The 19,438-nt window shown below is 37.3% G+C and overlaps 1 pseudogene; it reads right to left on the reverse strand.

Annotated features, from left to right (window-relative positions):
• Positions 1-2,528: 2,528 nt before the first annotated feature.
• LOC108712379 overlaps positions 2,529-19,438 on the reverse strand; it is a 50,982-nt pseudogene continuing 34,072 nt past the window's right edge.

The following is a 19,438-nucleotide window of genomic DNA, read 5'->3' on the forward strand; positions in this document are numbered from 1 at the left end:
AGGACAAGGGAAAATGATATTTTGTAATCCAGTTCATCTTATTAGCCAGAACCGACAATCGCAAGTGAAAAATCCTGGGAATATGATTCCATTCCCATATTTTCATTTTTGTTAGCAAGTGAAGCTTTGTTTACAGGGAACTATTTCCCAAACCCAATGTAAACCTTCTGATGAGTGTACGATATAAAAATGTTTAAGAAAGCAGATGGTTTTCAGCAGAACCAGGCCAAGCCCGATGCTGCAAGTAGGCAAGCCTTGCTTTGGAAGCATTACCCAGAGATAAGTTTGTAGGCACAATTGAGTTGGGATAATCTAACATTTACCAATGTCCACAGTAACAACAGGTATTTACATTCAGTTTCACTGGTAGTACTATATGGGTATGCATTGCTAGTTTCCATGAATGTCGAAGTTCCCGTGAGAAGGTTGTCAAAACCTTTGTAGATATAGTAATCAAATTTTTTTTAACATTGTAAAAAATTACTGAAATTCCATTATTTTTATACTATTTTACCAAATACCAATGGGCTGAAAAATCTGATTAATTCTTTCATTTTGCCTACAAGATACTTTTTATACTCCTTCGGAAATAAAGGGATTTCATTTTTTTTCCAACCCATTGAGCTGCATAGGGTTTTACTTGCACTATAGCTTCTGGTTGGTTCTTTATCCCAACCAGCTGTTTTCATTATTAAGGGGGGTGATGAGAGAGAGGATTCTTTATCACCAACTTGAAATCTTTCCTACAAGCAAAAACACCTGAAAATACCTTTGCACCAGGACGTAAATCTCTCCTAGTAAACCATATTGTTTGCAAAATGACATTTCTTATACAGAAACCAAAGTTAGATTAGGGGTTGCCTGTCATGCTCATTTCACCTTCTTCAACTTTTTTCCTCTTACTATTATATTTTTATGATCCATTTAATTCATTATTTATAACATCTTTTTACAGTATTTTAAGAAACAGTCTAAATCTGATGTACCCTCAAGCCCATTGTCATCCTTAAGCCATTGAGGACCAATAAACTTGTTCAAGCTACTCAAGGAAAAGGGAAACATTTCTTATATTCGGGACAAAGCATTGACTATAAAAGCTTTTCAAAATATTTTAAAGGCACATTTTCTGCAACTCTTACACACTACACAAAACTTTTTCAGCACTGGGTTAGACAGCGTTTTTTTGTCCTCTTGCACAAAATCTTTGTGTACAACTACCATAGCATGAAGATTGATCACAAATGGATATGTATATCTAATGTGCCCAAGCAAATGAAATAAAAGATATGGGCATACATGTTGTAAAACAGAGTTAATTGCATTTTTTTTAAAACTACAATAGTATTCTAGGAGTGTTACCAGACAAGCATTACAAATGATTCTGAACACAGTGTACAAACTGTAAATCTCTGTTCAATAAAAAAGTGATCATTAATATTGAAAAAATTGCAAGAAAGGAAAGTTATTTACTATACAGAGAGTTAACTGTAGTCACTGCAGGTTAGCACTGTACCTGTATCCTTACAGGTAACTAAAAATAACAGCTGTTTGCTACCAGAGAACCTATATAATTCATATCATATACTGAAGGTTTTTACTGATAGCTTAAAAGATTATTCCTAGACTGGAGTAGAAACATTAGAACAAAAATACTCATCTAGGCTAGTAAAGAAGAAGTACATTGTATTTTATGTGCAGTAGAGCTTTTTTTGCCAAGTGAATGTTTTTCTGTGTTGGCATTTGCAGTCATTTGAGACTTGAAGAGTTTCTGCTGGATTATTATGATTCAAGTATAAAAACATATTTTTAAGGTCCTGTATATCCTTTGGTAGTGCGTTCTCAGAAGTTAGTGCGTCAGATATCAAAAATTACTTTACGTAGCAACATTACTATAGCAACAGAGGCTCAGTAGCATAGTAGCAGCTAGACATGACCAAACTAGACATAGTTACTAGGGTTGGGCAAATTTGACCAGTTTCACTTTGCCAAAAATTTGCCGCCAGCAAAATGTCGCAGACGCCCATTAAAGTTTTTTTGGGGTTTTTTTGACGCGCGCTGTCATACAAGTCTATGGGCGTCATTTTTGAGATGAAAAAAATTTGCCCATCCCTAATAGTTACAGAGTCTACATTGTACTAACATAGCCAATGTTTCCATATTAAAAAAAGTAATTGTGGAATGAATAGGTTGCATAATTGTTAAACTCTTAACCCAACCATAAAGGCACGTACTGTATATATCCTTCCGTTGTTATAAGGCCATAATTCTCAATAGCCCTGACATAACTGAGGCAAGAAAAACACATTATATTAACCTCTGCAAAAGCTTCCAATAGTTTTGGCTCCAAATATGACTCTCTGTGGATTTTAAATGCATGGCATACATTTCACAGCCATTTTTTTAATGTGTGCACTGTGGCTACTGCAATGCCTGGGAAATACTGGCACAAGGCAGTACACAATGGTTTTACCCTGAAGCCCCCCCCCCCATTTCAGTTAATGTTAGAAGGTTCAGTGTAACCTACAGAATGCAGAGTTGAGATTACTACAAGTCAGCATGCATTATGTAATCATATTGATTTTGCAGCCTCTTCAACAGATTTGAATACATCAGGGTCTTCAATAGTTGATCCAATCTGTAACAATAAAAGGATAAACATTATAATTGTGTGGGGAGGGGTAAAAGTCGAAATACTTACATATAAGCCTTGCAAGTTATGTAATAAGATACATTATTTGATGCAGCAAATGAATTTAAGGTATCGAAAGATATGCTGGTGGTCTAAGGTATTTCTAATTTCAAATCAGAGCAGAATATTAGATTAAGTTAATGTATAATAAATTATAATGGGGTGCTTTGGGATTAAAGGGGACAAATACATTCTTTAAAACCAACGTTTTTGCTTCCCCAGCTCTGCAAAGAAGGCACCACAAACAAACTAAAAGAGTGCACCATTATAAACCGAGAATACATACTGTTATTTTACTATATACATCATAAAATAAGAGTATCATGGTTGTTGAACAGCAACTTCTATCAGTCTTTAACCCTTGATAATATGCTTGAGAGAGTTTTGTAGTCTGTTTAAGCCCCTATTGACACCATGACTTGATAACAGAGGGCAGAAAGCCCCCTGCCTCTTTCATATTACAGTTCACTGTGTAAGACATGGATTATAAAGAGTGAACTGCAGGGCAGAATGTAAAGTAACATGGCAATAATTGGAGTATTGCAAAAAAAGCAAATGTGAAACTTATCAGTAGCTTCTTATGTCTATCCTAGTCTGATATAAAGTCTGTAACATTAATCACTATTTATAACTGTTGTGAGATGCTAGAGGTCTAGTTCTCCGGTGGACCAGTTCAAAACAGATTGCTTGCCATTACAATAACTTTAGCCACTAAATCCGTAAATAAATAAGGAAAGAAAATTACCTTATAAGATTCGCAATTTACAAGAGCAGAAAGAGTGGAGCGAGGTATCTTGCCAGAAAGGATTTTTGGCCATTGCTTTACAATGATGACATTCCGAAAAGCTGCAACAGGTCCGATATGTTCTCTAACTAATGCCACAATTTCAAGTGAATTGCATGTTCCCAGTGGGAAAAAAGCAGTCAACTGTATTCATCTTATCATTTCTCAGTACACAGAGAGCAAGTAGAATATGTCCTTTTAATGGATCTTCCAATCCCACTAAAGCACAGTCTGCCATGGCCTTGTACAATAGTACAGACTGTGAAGAGCAACACATGCAAAGGATAAAAAGCTTGAAATCTACAACTTATGTTGGATGTTTATTTTAGTCACCTGAAGGAACCATTAGGAAAGCCTTTATTTCTTATACAATGTCATTTTTCTATAAAGTATGGGGCTAAACCAAACAGCATGAAGCAGCAGCTGGGAGCACTGACCTGTTGTCCTTTGTAAATTACTTGTAAATTACTGCTCAATGTTCAGTTCTAATTCATTAACCTCTTCAATTGCTCCTGCTGAGAGTCTGTGTCCAGCAACATTGATAACGTCATCAACTCTAGAGAGAACATATATGTCTACATTTATACCACTGCCTTAATGTAGACTACCCAACCTATGCATTTGTCTTTTTTTTTTCTATTTCTTTGTTGCTTTTCCATTTTTTATGTGCTGCTGAGTATAGTTAGACATATTATATTTTTTATAAGAATATGATATATTTCTATATGTACAAAAATTCTGCAATGTAATGTAAAGCTGATAGAAAACTTGATCCCTGGTAGCAAATTATTCTAATCTAGAATCTTTCTTTATCATAGCAATGTTACCACAAGAGGGCTCTCATAGTCAACAAAAGCTTTATCTACTGCAAGATAATTTATTCTGGTGTATTTTTATTTAAATGCCATATTCATATTTGACTGTACACAACTTAATGCAAATTTTACATGCAAATTAACAAGATTCCACAAATCCATTCAATTGAATCACAACAGGTCTTGAAAACAATTGCATTGATTTTTAATAATTGTGAAAAGCAGGGCCAGAAGTAGGGTAGGCAGAAAGGCATGTGCCTAGCATACTGGCACTTTCCGGCGCGCCTATGTGTGCGCTCCTCCTCCCACCCATGTGCATCTTCAAATCGTATGCATACACTGGGGGGGGGGGCCAAGGCCTATAGTAAAGTAACACATACTCTGGTCACCCAGTGTCCCAATCCAGCAACAAATAATGAAAGCTCAGATGGGTTTCACTCCTTTTTGTTTTTATTGGCTTTTGGTTTTTATAATTATGACATTTATAAGCAACATTCTCTTTACATTTACCGTGCAGCCTAGCTAACTTCTGACTGAAGTTTAAAATCAAAAAACAGTAAGCGTAGTGAGAGATTTCACTGAATAAACCCCTTGAATTTGGCAGTTAGGTGGAAAGAGGGGAAATGTTTTCTAGCGATGGTATTCAGTCCACCTCCTGGCAACATTAATAAAGCATCTTTATCAAAGGAAAATAGTTGAAATAAACCTATTTACAGTATTTACAGGTCTCTTCTCACTGTCCAATAAAAATATTCTGTATATCCTTAAAATAAATTGCACATTCATCTAATACCCCTTACTTCTTCTGTATAAGAACAAAGAAGTTCTTGTTTTATTTACACTATGTTTAATTGAAAAGACAACAAAGTTTGGATATCTGTGCATGGTGCTGTAAGTCCCCAATGTGGAGCTGCTTTAATAGTTTACCCTGATTTATCGCATTAATAATAAAGGCCTTCCCTGAGATGGAGAGCTATCTGAGATGAGTAGCCAGCAGGATCTACTTGCCACAGTACCAGAGAAAGAACACCTACATTTTGACAGTGAGTCCTATTTAAAGTTCTCTGGTGGGCCCTAGGAGGCAGAAATTGTGAGCTCACAAAACATTTGCTCAACCCCACCAAACAGTTTTTTTGGCAATATGGCTTAATTTTGTTCTTCTTAGTACAGTATACTGTAGCTAAGAGAGGCATTATACTGACCAATTGTAAAGTTAGAGTAAAACAAGCATACTTCCATGTCTGAGAACTGTAGGGCAGATCTAACATGTACTAAGTAATACCACTGTGGATAAAGTATAGTTACTGAAATTATACCTTAGGCCTATAGGGATTTCTATAGTGAGAAAAAATGAGTAGTGGTTTTGCTACTATATAGTCTGAAATATAAAATAAAATCCTTTATTTCTCAGCCAGAGGGCAAACAAGAAAGTTGCCTGATCATATTGCTAGAAGGACTGGAGGCGTGCCGTCTATGAGCAGTGTGACAGCCAATGGGAAATAAATAGATGATCTAAGATCAGCTACAGTTTCCCTGACTACAGATCGCCCTTAAATTTCCTTTGAATGCAATTTACATTTGAAACACTGAGTTCCATGACTTTCATCTATAGTTTAAAAAAAATGATATACTCTTTTTAAGCACGCATTAAAATCCACTTCTTTTTAATTAACTCTGGAAAGAAGGATTCTCCCTTTTTATGCCCAAGATAACATTGCTGGTGTTATATTTCTGGAGGCCTGATAGGACAGTTCACTTTCACATTTTCTATGTGTTATTAACAGATCTGGGATTATCTCTTTGCAGCTCTGCGGGGAAATAACTTCAAAGCTGTTAAAGACAGAACGATTCTGTTTCAACTCAACACTCCTTTTAGCAGAGAAACAATGGAATAAAAAAAGAAAAGGCACAAAGTAGAACATTTTAGGCATTTTAAAGACAGAGTGAATTTATTAATAGTGATGGGCCAATCTGTCCCGTTTCGCTTTGCCGAAAAATTTGTGAAACGCATTGAAGTCAATGGGTGTCACAAATTATTTTGACGCAAGCGCCAATTTTTATATGCACAACTATTTTGTCCAAACGCATTAGTCAATGGGTGTATGAATAATTTTTCCCCGCCAAATTTTTGCGAAAACATTTGCGGGTGGCAAAACGCGGAAATTCAATGCAACTCCATGCCTGCTGAATATATTCTCCCATCGCTATTTATTAATCTAGACAATGCAAGTTGCAGAGCACAGCACACTAAAGCACAAGGGGGTCCTATACTGCCATAGGAAGGCTTTTAGGAACAGGGCTCCAGATGCCCAAGCACCCACATGCACTCTTCTTGCAACTGTAGAATGGCAAGTTCATAAGACCATGCATTTGGATACCCTCTGTCATCATGTTATTAAATGACAGACATAAATCGTTATGACCAATTTGATTGAGCTTGTTAAACAAGTGGTTCATGAATGCCTATTTAACCCCTCTTCAATATGTCGGTTACAAAATATAAGTAACCTCAATCAGTTATATCATGGTCGCTATACCTGAACGATCCATAAGAAAAAATGAAGCAGGGTTTCAAGTAAAATAAACAATTGCAACCTGCTTTTGCACCCTTCTTTTCATCGAGTACCCACTGGTGCAAGGACCTCTGCCAAGCTGGGGGAGGCAGGTAGGCCTCCCCTATCCTGCCCCCTAACCATCTTCATAAATTAGGGAGCACCAGTGGGCACATGGTGCTATGGAGCCCTGTTCTTGTAGGGCCATGTTCATTGGATTCAGTTCAAGGTGCAAGAAGTGGTAGTGCTAAAATCCTGAGACCTCTAGATTCAGCCTTTCTACATTTTCATTTTCATTTTGTTTACTAACTGTTCATGGAAATCATTCAATTTAGATGGTTTAAAAGAATCATTTGTTTTGAAGTGACCCAATCCCAATGAAAGCAAAATGAAATTGGTGTTGCAGTGTGTTACAGTGTACAGAAAGGAATGAATAGTCACAGACTCTTTTTATTAAATACATATATATTCAATTCAGAATGTAAAAGCAATGTGCACTTATTTGTGAATGCAGATTCAAATTAATCAGTACATTTGTTTGAAAATTACATAACAAAAAAATGTGCATGCCATGCAAATGAGCTTCTCCTTTTTGCTTTACCGCTTGCTTACCATTGTATCCTGGAACAGGCTTTCCTGCTTGCCCTGCTGGGGACTTTAAGGAATTTCCCAAGCCAAACACGTGACTCTAATAGGAGATCCAGTTTCTAAAGGAACACAGCAAAGATAGTTGAATATACCACAGTCCTTCAGCTGCCAGTTTTTCATAAGTTTTTAGACATGGGGCAGGTTTATTACAGTCAAGTTTTTTCCCTCCAACTCTATTTCAACTACAAACTATCTGTTCCATGCAAGTAGAATTTTCTTTTCACATTCACAAAAATGCAAAAAAATACCCCCATTGTTATTTTGATGTAAAAGAAAGTATTGTCAATATAGTAAACGCACAAAGAATGGAAATGGAAAACACAGAAGAAACCCTGAAAATTATTTGCGTTTTTCCCCTTGAAAAAAAGCTATAATGTTTGATAAAAACAGACTAAATTGTAGATTTGTCAGTCTGTATGTTTTTAAGTAAAATGAGTGACAGGTGATTGAGTAATAGAGTTCCAATTTTGTATCAGTCGTGACACAATTGCGTGACATTAAAAGAACAGCTTAAAAAACTAACCAGAATATTACATTCTTTGTAATAAACCAGTAAAACAGCAATTATAGGAAGGTTCAGGCACAGCAACCCTTTGACACTAAACCTCTGCCCCTTCCACAAGAATATGACCTAGTGCTGTTGTAGCACAGACAGACATCAGCAGCATGCAGGTAGATCTGATATTACTATATAGCATTGCCATATTTCACAGTTGAGCTACCCATAAGCATTGACTGCTCTGCTATGGCCCAGTACAGCAAGTTGTTTAATCTGTAAACATATGTATGATATATTGTGGTGGTGCAACAGTGACTTTGTCTGGCAGAAACTATTAAATAGTAGGGGATGGGACAGGAACCGCTGTTAAATAAAAAGGAGATTAATGCTATCTTATGCTAAGAAGAAGCATGTGCCAGCCTGAAACACAATGCAGCTCATTTACACCACAAGAGCAAGTGCAATTCACACAAAGTCATTGCACCAGTCAACACCATTCATTAAAGGTACCTAAAGTTGAGGTACCCTTGAGCTTCATACACCTCAAAGGTGGAGGTTGGTCTTTCATTCCCACAGCGGGAAGCAACAATAGGTATATTGTGTACTTGCATTCACCTTGTTCCCAGGTGCAATCAGTGAAAATGTAACTAACCCTTATGGCTACAATTAAGATGAAATTCAACAAAAAAAAACTGCATTGCAGGTAAATAAACATGAAAAACTGACCCTTAAGCAAGGCTCAAGGGACATATAGGTTTACTTTTTAGTGGGCATGTCATTCTTTTTCAGAATTGATTGGATAAATCCAGAGCAGGAGGATATGGTTGCACTTCTTTCTTGGCCTCAACCCTTCACTTTGGCTGCCCCGCCTCTGCGAATATGCAAGCAGGTTGGTGTCAATTTTGGGAGTGGTTATATATTTGGCTGGCGCACTCCTCATGCATCCCTGACATTTTTGATACTGCTGCTTGTGTTTGTGAAACTCTGAAATGAGCACCATTTCAATACAGGTTTCTTGAAATAGTTTGCATCTTACATCCATTTAGTTTGCTTAAATCTATAGAGAGGAATAGGTTATAGCCATGGTATAGCTATTATATTGAGTGCAGGGGAGAAAATTGTGTTCTAAATGACAAGCTCTGCATCAGAATGTAGGGAAAGAGTTACATGGATGAGAGATTACATTTTATTACACTCTGGCATGCCTCATTTACTAGGAACGTGGTGCAATTTTATGATGGTGGTAATAAAAGCTGATCAGTGGCCTAATGTTTAATTCATGTTACGGTTATATTATAAATGCAGCCTTCATTTTATTTGATATGCAAATTCATAATTGTCTCTGTAACTCTTTTAAATTAGTTTTCTGTCATTTAGAATGTGCAGTCTTTTAAAAACAAGATGGAAAAACATAACTGTAAATGACAACAGTCAGGGGCCCATTTACTTAGCTTGAGTGAAGGAATAGAGGGAAAAAACTTCGAATTTCGAATGTTTTTTTTGGCTACTTCGACCATCGAATGGGCTACTTCGACTTTGAATCGAACCATTCGAACTAAAAATCGCTCGACTATTCGACCATTCGATAGTCAAAGTACTGTCTCTTTAAGAAAAAACTTCGACCCCCTAGTTCACCACCTAAAAGCTACCGAAGTCAATGTTAGCATATGGGGAAGGTCCCCATAGGCTTTGGTAGCTTTGTTTGGTCGAAGAAAAATCGATCGATGGATTAAAATCCTTCGAATCCAACGATTCAAGGATTTAATCGTTTGATCGAAAGATTTTTCCTTCGATTGTTTGATCGAACGAATAGCACTAAATCCTTTCGACAGTCGAATATAGAGGGTTAATAGGGTCGAATTAACCCTCGATATTCGACCCTATGTAAATCTGCCCCTAAATGTGTAGCACCAAACAGTTTTTATTATTTGCTTGTGAAGAATCCAGAACAGGGAATTTTACAGCTTCTCCGTGGCCTGGTATCTTGGCTCCACCTCATATAGGTCTGAGTTCAAAATGAAGCAAACTCTATAATGACCAGTTATCTATTCAAAATATATATACCTCTATGTCTGTGTGCATATATTATACATATTACCCCGGTGAGCACTGAATCTCTCCAGGTAGAAAAATAGACAAAAAGCTATTCCATATTGCTTTACTTATTTGGCACCCTCTCACAAGCGTAAGAACTCATTGGGTTATATTTGACCTGGGGTATCCCTTACTTAACTGATTTCCCCCTATAACCTAAATCCCAACACTTCTATCCTAGACATCTGGTCGGGGTATTTTTATTTTGCCATTTTCTGTTATGAAATGGGAAAGCCATCCAATTCATGGCTTTTCATCTTTGGCTTTCACCTGTTGAACAGGGTGGGCGTCTGCTGGGAAGCCTGGTACAACAAGGCTCAGTAAGAAAAGTACTCTAAATGGATAAGCCCTCAAGTGAAATATGGAAACAGGAACCAGTGAATGAAGTGACTAGACAGTAATAGCACTATAAATTGTCATAGTACAATCTAGGAGCAACACTAAGCTCCAATATGGGAATGAAAGCTGGCAGTAGCTCTCCAAAGGTATTACGCTAAAGTGAAGGGATTACAATTTGGAAAGGAGCTCAGGCTAACATCTATTTGTACTTTGATACTTATTCCTTAAAATATGTTGTGTAAACTTTACTTGCAGTATATCCATTATTTAAATGTTGTTTCCTTCAGTCTTGGAGTTACACAATCACAGCAAGCAGGCAGGTGCCATTGTGTGGCAACTGTTTTCAAGGCAACTTGTATCATAACAAAATCTTCTGTATGCGCCAGAATAGGAGACTGAATATCCATGTGCAGTTTACTACACAATTATAGATTGTGAGGAAAGAGGGTTACTGTGAGGATTGCAGTGACATATAGTAAGTGTTGAATTGAAAGTGAAAGTAACAGCCTGCTCCACTTTATGCCTCAGGCATAGAGGCAGGGCAGGCAATATACAATTGACAGCTCAGATATTTAAACTCCTATATTAAAAAAAAAAAAAAGGATTTGGATTTTATGTTTCATTTGCAAAGGACTTTCATTATACAGCTTTTAATGTGTGGGTGATAGGTCCGCTTTTTATGTTGGCCCTCTTCTGGATATCTTTGGGACCAATGAACAATTTTAATTCAGCCACATATTTATAGTCCATGAATAGATTCTTATTTTTCCATCCCTTATATTAATATCCAGTTATATTCTTGTGATCTGTATTGTATGCTATACTATACATGTTATCACATTAAGCCCCACTTTTATTGCTTTTGTTTAGCTGTTTGAATTGCTTTAGGAAATTAGCCCTTCTATGAACCTTACATGAACTGGATATTTATATTGCTTTTCAAATTAGATTTATCTCCCAGCTCTAGTCATTTGCATCCCCCTCCCCTCAAAAATAGTGAGAAAAATAGAAATCTGTAGCTTGTGGAAAGAAAAATAAATGATGTATTTTCAATAGGCAGCCTTTTATATCTCTGAAATGGGATCCAAACCCCATCTAACCACCTTAATCTCCTTCACATTGAAACCTTTTATGCCAGTGACGCCTGGATTTTACTTTGTGTGTATTTGCCAGAGGATTTAGTAAATTGAATTTTGATCCACAGAGAAATTCGAAGTTCACAAAAGCCATTATCTCTGACAAAGACGAGTCATTGTGTAAAAGGCTGCATGTTTGTGAGCATAGCCTGCCAAAGTCTCCATTTTCACTGCTTTCACACATATCTAATCACATATTTGTATATGCGGATTTGTGAAGAGGGCTGTTGAAAACATGATTATGTAATATTCTTACCAGTTTGCCACCAGTGATCCAGTACAGGGACATTGAAGATTTTTCTAGACCATTCCAGTGTTTCTACATCACATGGTTTACCAGCAACAAAGAGCATATGGAACCTGAAAAGGGAACAGGAAAAATTACTTTCATATGTGCATGGAATAGTGCCAGGTCCCACTTATTACATAGTTACATATTTGCATCATTACATACATTTTTGTTGAAAAAAGAGCAAAGTCTTTCAAGTTCAACCCCTTCAAGTAAACCCTAGTGCACATTTATACACATACTTGCAGACCTATCAATATACACACACATACATACTAAATAAACTATATTTACCAATATCTATACTAACTGTAGATTTTAAGATCACAAAAGCCTTGGATATTATACTTGTTCAATAAATCATCCAAGCCACTATTAAAGCATTCCACAACCTCACTGTCCTGAACTTTAAATAGAAGTTCTGTTCCTCAAGTTACTTCTGGTTAGTTGAGCTTTTCTATGGGAAAAAAATGGGTATTTCAGATCTCCAGCATGTCACATGTTCTTCTTAAAGGGCATGTAAAGTCTAAAATAGAATAAGGCTAGAAATGCTGTATTTTGTATACTAAATATAAACATGAACTTACTGCACCACAAGCCTAATCAAACAATTAATTAATGCTTTCAAAGTTGGCTACAGGGGGTCACCATCTTGTAACTTTGTTAAATATCTTTACAAGACTAAGACTGTGCATATGCTCAGTGTGGTTTGGGCTTCTTAGGGATCGTCATAAACAAAGCTGCTTGAGTTCTGCATGGCTGGGAAGTAAGGCGGGGGCTCCCCCTGCTGTTTATAAATATGATTGTTTCCCTGCTCAGCAGTAAGGGACCGTCTGACAATTCCTATCCACAGCAGTAAATGAAGGGAGAATTTCACTGCATACAGTCAGGTTTCTTATAAAAACGGTACTCATTTTTTAATTGAAGTTTATTGGAGATAGGTTTCTTTTTCATTAAAGAAAGTAAAAATGGGATTTTATTTTTTTGCCTTTACATGCCCTTTAAAACTTAAGGCCTGTGAGGTTTACTTTTTATTAAATTCAATACGGAGCCAGAAGGCAAACAATACCCAATAAATATGACTGCCAAGTGAGAAACAAAAAAAGTCAAACAATTCTATTGATATATAGATCACTAAGCAAAATCATTACTAGACCTCTTAATCATATAATCATCATGTGAGCAAAGTTCAGAACTAATATTTCTCAAAGTGTCATAATTATAAAGAGTCATAATTACTCCTTAAAGGGAATGTTTACCCATTCTTTCCTCTGCATGATTACAGAAAATGTAGTTCTAAACCACTATCCAATATATATATCCGATATATGTTACCTTTGCATTTTGCTTGACTACAGACTACATTGCCAGGCACTGTGGGTATTGTAATAAATGCTTAAAGGACCAGTAACATCAAATTTTTTTTTTCAAAAATTCGTTAGTACATAACGAAAAAATAACACCAACACAAATTAAAATTTAAAATAGCAAAGCCTTTATTAAGAAATAACTTACAGAAACTCCACTTCCTGTCCTCTTCAGAAACGGCGAAAAGGCGACCATCCTTCCTGCAGAGCTCGATTTGTCCTCCCTGGCTAGCTCCAATATTCTACTGACAGTGTGTGAAGTGAGGTGAAGAGAGTTGAAGCTGCGGATCAAGACCCTGCGGGAACGACACACGAAGACCTTTCTGCTGTACGAGTGCAAGAAAACCAACTGGTGCAGGCAGCCAAAGATGCAGACAGTTTCCTGGGAGCAAGCGGTTCTCCCTCCACAGGCAGCGGAGCGCTGAGGTGTCACCCGGCTGACTGAGAAGAGAACCTGGCAGAGCGACTTCAGGAAAAACTCAGGAGAAGCAGTCCTGATTCCGGATCTCTGTCCCCATGCCCTCCCGGTTGCACACAGTTGATCCCAGTATGGGACGACGAATGGGACGACAGTAGCTCCACTGGGCCGAGGAACCAGCTGGTCCGACGTGTGGCAGATACTCGGGCGGTTACCATGACTACGAAGGCTCCGGCAGCAGCAGATTCCGCTTATCCACCCGCTCCGACCTGCCGCCCGGCCCTTACTCCGCCTCCATCGCCTCCTCACAAGCCCCGGGCAAAGGCTCCGCCACGATCAGCCGCAACCTCAACCGCTTCTCGGCCTTTGTGAAGAGCGGCGGGGAGGCTTTCGTACTGGGGGAGGCGGCGGGGTTCTTGCGTGATGGGGACAAACTGTGTCTGGTGCAGGGGCCGGACGGGCCTGAGTGGCAGGAGAATCCCTACCCGTTCCGCTGTAACATAGACGAGCCCACGAAGCACCGTACCGACTCCTCCCCAGTCACACGGGGCTGCAGGTTCACCGCCGCTACAAACACTTCGACTGGCTCTACGCGCGTCTCCTCTACAAGTTCCCCGCCATCAGGTCGGAGCGGGTGGATAAGTGGAATCTGCTGCTGCCGGAGCCTTCGTAGTCATGGTAACCGCCCGAGTATCTGCCACACGTCGGACCAGCTGGTTCCTCGGCCCAGTGGAGCTACTGTCGTCCCATTCGTCGTCCCATACTGGGATCAACTGTGTGCAACCGGGAGGGCATGGGGACAGAGATCCGGAATCAGGACTGCTTCTCCTGAGTTTTTCCTGAAGTCGCTCTGCCAGGTTCTCTTCTCAGTCAGCCGGGTGACACCTCAGCGCTCCGCTGCCTGTGGAGGGAGAACCGCTTGCTCCCAGGAAACTGTCTGCATCTTTGGCTGCCTGCACCAGTTGGTTTTCTTGCACTCGTACAGCAGAAAGGTCTTCATGTGTCGGTCGCGCAGGGTCTTGATCCGCAGCTTCAACTCTCTTCACCTCACTTCACACACTGTCAGTAGAATATTGGAGCTAGCCAGGGAGGACAAATCGAGCTCTGCAGGAAGGATGGTCGCCTTTTCGCCATTTCTGAAGAGGACAGGAAGTGGAGTTTCTGTAAGTTATTTCTTAATAAAGGCTTTGCTATTTTAAATTTTAATTTGTGTTGGTGTTATTTTTTCGTTATGTACTAACGAATTTTTGAAAAAAAAAAATTTGATGTTACTGGTCCTTTAAATGTTTCACTGGTATGAATGGCATTGGAAAGGGAAGAAGAGAATTATAAAAGACAGAATGGAACTGTTTTTATTAGCAATTACATTTACATATTAATTTAAAACTATTATGTTACAGGGCAACCCTTTTGAAATAAAAAAAAAATAACAAAAGTGGTATAAAGGTAATACCTAATAAAGGTATCACCTTTATACCACTTTTGTTATTTTTTTATTTCAAAAGGGTTACCCTGTAACATTTTTACACGGTACAGTATACTTGACTTTCAACACCATTGAAATGTTGAATTAATGTATCTAGCACATTACTTAGATTTTTCTTTCAATATGTAAGGGAAAAAAGTATTGTGTTGGAACTCCTCTTTAAAGGAAAACTCATTCAGTTAGGCTTATGTAAAAAGATGCATAATCACTGAACTTCAAAATAATTATATATGTATTTTATTACACAAACATAACTAATTGCACAGATTGAAAGGAAACCATTTTACTCATAAGAACCACTTCCCAGTCCCACTTGAACTCACAGTGTAATACAACTTAACTTCAAGTCCAAGAATCCATCACTTTACAATTTTATTTTTAATAACTGGCTGATAATGCATCTCTAAACTTTGCTAAAGTGAAGGTCTAGAGGAAAGGGTTATTTTTGGATAGCATTCACCTTTGCTACAAGGAGTCCAGCTTGCATAATTACTTTACCGTATGAAAATTTAGAATAAGACAAGAAAGGCCTTTTTGTTCTTGTCCTATTAGTATTTCTGCAGGAAGAATGAAAATGACTAATGTAGGTGACAGTTTAAATGAAGCAACAAAGCTTTAATGTATGTCGATGCTTAATCCTGGCCACGTTTAGATTCATTTTTTTGCCGAAGCCCAAGAAACATGAATAATGTAGATGAGATGAGTCACTGTGTGTGGCTCTCACTGGTGTATTAGCATAGTCCTGCTGCGAGGCAGCTTACAGCAAACTCCTAGTTTAAAGAAGATGTGTTTAAAACTGTAATTAAGCAAGCATTTACAAATATGAAACTTTACATAGAATTTCATCCTTTATGCAATAACCACACACACATTTCTAAAGGGCAAATCACATGCTAATACTAATAACTACTGCCATTTTTTCACAGTGTGATCTTGGCCTGAATTATTATGTCCTTTAAGTTTTAACAGTGTGCATTTATGTATGTATGTATTGGAATACTAATTAAACAGACATAAAGAACAAAATAACAATAACTCATTTTAAATACAGGAACAGTAGTACAAGAATGGGAGGATTCCAGGAACTGGGAACTTTCCAAAATAAAGCTTCTAAAAACATAAACTATGAAAGAAAATCCAGTAGGATAGTTTTGCCCTTAGTTAGATTGTCTTTTAATGACAACCAAACAGGTAATATGTTGGATTATTTGCTTAAATAAGACTCTGCATACAGTAAGATATCTGCTATTATAGCATTTACTCTATGTAAGCTGTTTTGCACCAAATCCCACACAATTATGCCAATTTACAGTATATCGTTACCCCAGAGATGCTACGATGATTTTTTAACATGACCAGTGAATATCTCCACTGGGAAGGAATGGTACTTTTACAATGAATTATTATTATAGCCATAATTACTATTTTGTGATAATAAATTATTACAGACATTAGTTAATTGCCCATAAATAAAAGTAAAAATAGCTTTTAATTATATGAACTATTCATTCATCTGTGAGATTTATAGCATTTCCAAAATGGGTACCAAAAACTGGTCTGTAATAATTCTAAGATTACCTGTTACACCTTGTTTGATACTAGATATTGCAAAACAGATTCAGTACATCACACAATATTAACTGTGGGAGCTGCATTAATTATGGTGCACACAAATTAGCTATGGTTATAGATGATGAGTTATGGAAAGTTTTTATGAACTTTAGTAAGCAGACTACGTATTTGCGACTTAAAAACATTATCTACCTCAGCTTCATAATCCCAAATTAAAAGTTCACCCAAATAGCTCAGAGAAATTGACAGTAAGTAAAACATATAATATTTATTCTCTCCATAGCTGAACTTGGATGCTATGGGCCCACTAGAAAAATGTAGACTACAGGCCCACTCTCCAAACTACTAGGGGTTCATTTGACATTTATGCATATGCTTTAGACTGTATGTTTCCAATCTTTTCTGTTTGACGTATTTTTAGGGATCCGACCCAACCTTACAGGGCAATGAAGAGTTTAACTTACTTGATCAAAGAGAATGGCTTGCCCAGCTCTGTCTCTGGGTCTTGCTGGCGTATTGTCCTTAATGCAGTGGGTGCAGTAAACATCACTGCTACTCCATGTTCAGATAGCACTCAGAAATACACAGAAGCATCAGGTGTTCCCACTGGTTTTCCCTGTGAATAGGTATTTTATGAAAAGTACATAGTTAAAAGGAACCTTACAGCCGTGTAAGTATACAAACAAAGAATATTAAATCTAGATGTAGTGCTTTACATTTATTTTTCTTTCTTTTTCCATTTGTCTTGTTTCAGTTGGCTCTTTGCTTTCGCTCCTTCAGTATTTTAGTTGTGTTGCATTTTACCTGATTATAATTTGTTTAACGCTTATATTTTTTTAACCAATGTAACATTCGCAATTTACTGGTAAAGGCTCTTTGTATTTAAGAGTGGTTGTACAGACGAGATTCAAATCTTCAAAAAGTTGTATGCATCAGCCCCCTTCAATATCTCTTTTAATGACAACAAAAACAATATCAGCAGGTTAAATGGGTGCAATGACAGGAACCCTTTTGAATGCAAAGCAGTCTTCATTATCTTGTGTCAGCATCCCATTAAACCACACTCACAATGAAAAATATATCTACAGAATAATATATTGTTTGAACAATAGTAAACTCATACTCTACTATTTTCTCCTTTTGCTATGTATTTGATTAAGGAAAACATCATTGTAGCTTTGGTTTATGAGTTAATAAGCCTGTGACTAAGCAATCTAGTGAAAACATTGCTATTTTTTAGCACAGCAAATGTTCTTATAATTTCTTCAGTGGTTCACAGCAAATTAAGTAAATTGAAAATATTTGGATGAATATCAACAATTTGCCAGCATTTTACAAAACTTTTCTTGAACAATTCTAAAAAGTAAGTAGCATTCAGGGATTGCATGAAATAGTCTCATATTACAGTAGACACCTTCCAATATGTGCTGTTTGCCAGTAAATGAGAGATGGGAATGGAGTTGACAAACTGAGGCTTGAGAAAAGAGGAAACTGATCAGCAAGAGTTTAGTCAGCACTCATACCTCCAACATTCTTTTCATCTGGTGCAAGTCTCAAAGTTTCCACCAACTGGTTTTCAAATCCATTGTATCACAGACAGCACCATCAACTAAAATATTTTTTTAAACGCCTTTATTTGAGAACTTAGGCTCTTTACCCAGATAAAACACAACGTTTCAGACCTGCATAGGTCTTTTTTCAAGCCACTTAAACAGCACCTGTGCACAGTTATATATACATTGTAGCTCAGTGACCCCTAGTGGTGTATTTGTGTAACACATAGGGGCAGATTTATCAAGGGTCAAATTTCGAACTTGAAAATGCTTTGAAATTCAACGATCGAATAGAATCCTCTGACATTCGAATTCGAACTCAGAGGGTTTTTCATCGTACGATTGTATTCCGATCATAGTACGATTTTTCGAAGTAGAAAAATTCGAAATTCAAAGTAATTTTTTCAATACTTCGCCAACTTAAACCTGTCGAAGTGCTATGTTAGCCTATGGGGACCTGCCAGAGCATATTTCTAAGTTTTTGGGTTTCAAAGGAAAATCGTATGATCATACAATAAAATCGTGCAAATCATACGTTTCGAAGTAGAATGATGTTTTAATACATAAGGGTTAATGATTCTATCCACAAAGATTGAAAGTGGAGACAATATTGATTCTATGCAGGATACAATAGGGCGACCTGGGGAATTATCCAAGCTCTTATGAATCTTTGGTAAAATGTAAATTATTGGAATGACTGAATTCTCATGCTGGTAGTCAGTTTTTTATATGTAGTGTCATCTGAAAGCTGATGCTCTATTTCATTAATATAGTAATATCTATTCATAACCACCAGCTCCCCTCCTTTGTCAGCCTGTTTAATTATCACTCTCTCATCTTTTACCAAACTTTGTAAAGATTTAAATTCTTCATCTGACAAGTGTTTTGGTCTACTTTGTAGATTCCCTTTTCTATATTCACTTTCAATCTGGGTTATTTCTCTCGTTACATTTTTCAAGCCTCAACAAAAACATTATCTCCAACAGTCTAATTGAAAAAAAATCAGGTCCCGAAACCAAACCATTTGACAATCCCTTTGAGAGTACCTGTAATTGTCCCTCAGTTAATGTAATATTCTAAATATTTACCACCATTTGGGACAATATTTCTTTGGTGTTTTTTTTCTTGTGCTTTCTGCCACCTCGATGTCTTCTGTTCCAGGGATATCGCTCACCGTTTGCGAGCCACTTAAAAAAG

The sequence above is a fragment of the Xenopus laevis genome, chromosome 3S, assembly GCF_017654675.1.
Source record: "Xenopus laevis strain J_2021 chromosome 3S, Xenopus_laevis_v10.1, whole genome shotgun sequence".
In the NCBI taxonomy this organism is placed as follows: Eukaryota; Metazoa; Chordata; class Amphibia; order Anura; family Pipidae; genus Xenopus; species Xenopus laevis.